The 2,409-nt window shown below is 45.0% G+C and overlaps 1 long non-coding RNA gene across 1 annotated transcript; it reads right to left on the minus strand.

Annotated features, from left to right (window-relative positions):
* Positions 1–482: 482 nt before the first annotated feature.
* On the minus strand, positions 483–2,189 carry LOC121080514. Its single transcript, XR_005825398.1, has 3 exons — positions 1,790–2,189; positions 1,235–1,735; positions 483–510 (listed from the first exon to the last, which is right to left on the minus strand). It is a non-coding gene; the product is annotated as an uncharacterized LOC121080514 (long non-coding RNA).
* Positions 2,190–2,409: the final 220 nt, after the last annotated feature.

Here is a 2,409-nt window from a genome sequence, read left to right on the forward strand (position 1 = left end):
GTTCATTCCCTTTTTCCAAATCTGAGCTCACTCTCTGGTGTGCCTTAATATGCATAATTGCCACTTTCTCAGGGAGTTGAACAGCTTCTAGTAACTTCAGAATTTCTTCTGCATGTTTGATATTTTTCCCTTGGGAGTTCAATAAACCTCTTTCTTTCCAAATTGCTCCATGTGCGTGTACAACTCCAAAAGCATATTTTGAGTCTGTGTAAATGTTTACAGTTTTGCCCTGAGCCAACTCCAGAGCTCGAGTTAGGGCAATTATTTCTGCCTTTTGTGCGGAGGTGTTCATGGGCAAAGGTCCTGACTCTGTTACCTCTTGACTGGTGGTGATGGCGTATCCAGCGTGTCGATTGCCATTCAGGACATAGCTGCTCCCGTCTGTGAACCAGTTTTCTCCATTTTCTATGGGGCTATCCTTTAAGTCTGGGTGACTTGCGTATGTTGCTTCAATAGTTTCTAGGCAGTCATGATGCACTGGCTCTCCTGTGTTTCCGCTGAGAAAAGAAGCTGTGTTGACAATGTTAGTAACCACGATTTCCACATCATCCTGTTCCACTATTACAGCTTGATATCGCAGGAATCTTTGTGGAGATAGCCAGTGTCCACCCTTTGCTTCCAATACTGCCGACACTGCATGGGACACAAAAACAGTCATTTTCTGGCCCAGGGTGAATTTTCGGGCTTCCTGTATATTTAGTATCACAGCCGCAACTGCCCTTAGGCATCCAGGCCAGCCCTTTGCAGTCGCGTCTAACTGTTTAGAGAGGTAGCCAACTGCCCGACTATACGGACCTAGCTCCTGTGCCAATATTCCTAGGGCAATGCCCTGTTTCTCGTGAGAGAAAAGGAGAAACGGCTTACCCACATCCAGGAGTCCTAAGGCCGGGGCTGACATCAGAGCCTTCTTTAGTTGTTCAAAAGCTTGTTCGGCCTCTTTATTCCATTCGAGGTGTTTCTGCTCAGTCGCTGTCAGCGCATATAATGGTTTAACAAGCAGTCCATAATTGTAGATCCACAATCGACACCACCCTGTCATTCCCAGAAAGGTTTGCAATTCCTTTACCATCTGGGGTTTTTTAGTTTGGCATATCACCTCTTTGCGGGCCTGCCCCAAAGTTCTCTGTCCCGCACTGATTTCATAGCCCAAATAATTCACTTTACGCTGCATTACCTGAGCCTTCTTCCTAGACACCCTGTATCCTTGAAGCCCTAAGAAATTCAACAGACTCACCGTCCATGCCATACAATCTTCCTCTGTGTTGGTAGCGATCAGGATGTCATCCACATACTGTAACAATTTTCCTTTCTCGGACGGGGCTTCCCAGGATTCCAGGTCTCTCGCAAGCTGATTGCCGAAAATGGTAGGACTATTCTTAAACCCTTTGCGGCAACACCGTCCAAGTGAGCTGGGTCCTTCGACCACTTTTAGGATTTTCCCACTCAAATGCAAACAACTTTTGACTGGCTTCGTGGAGAGGGAGGCAAAAGAAAGCATCCTTTAAATCTAGAACAGTAAACCAGATTAATTCAGGTGCCAATGCAGTCAGTAGGGTATACGGATTTGCCACGACTGGGTAGAGATCCTCAGTAATCCTGTTCACTGCGCGCAAGTCTTGAACCACCCTATATGACCCATCGGACTTCCAAATAGGTAATATAGGAGTATTGAATTCAGACTCACATTCCTTTAATAGTCCTAGCTGCAAAAATTTTTCTATCACCGGCCGGATTCCTTCCCTGTCCTCTTTCTTTAGAGGATATTGTTTAATTCTTACCGGTCGTTGACCTTCCTTTATCTTAACTTCAACAGGTGGAGCATTTTTCGCTCTTCCAGGCACATCAGTAGCCCAGACTCCTGGATACACTTGGTTCAGAATTTCCTCATCGATTTTCCCTTCTGAGGGGAGACTAGTTAGGACTAGACTTAATGCCTGTGTATATTGTTGATCCTTTACCTCCAAAGTAATTTCCCCTTTTTCAAACGTGATCTTTGCTCCTAATTGTTCCAACAAATCTCTCCCCAAAAGTGCCTTTGGAGAGTTGGGCATATATAAGAACTTGTGGATACCCCATTGCTTTCCCAATTTATACTTTAAAGGTTTGCAAAAATACGCCTTTTCACTTTGGCCAGTTGCTCCCTGTACTACAACGTAATCATCTCCTAAAGGAATTAAGGCTTGATTTAAAACCGAATATGTCACTCCTGTATCTATCAAAAACTTCACTTGCTGCTGCTTTTCCCCTAGCTTAATTGTAACCAGTGGATCCGCTAGGGTAGATTCCCCAGGTTCCCGTCAGTCTTCTATTACATTGGCTATCTTCACATTCGCTGAGGTTTTCCGACCCCCTTCCCTGTTTCTAGGACATTCCCTTTTCCAATGACCAAAGCCCCTGCATATAGCGCAC

This window comes from Falco naumanni, chromosome W (assembly GCF_017639655.2).
Source record: "Falco naumanni isolate bFalNau1 chromosome W, bFalNau1.pat, whole genome shotgun sequence".
NCBI classification, from domain to species: Eukaryota; Metazoa; Chordata; class Aves; order Falconiformes; family Falconidae; genus Falco; species Falco naumanni.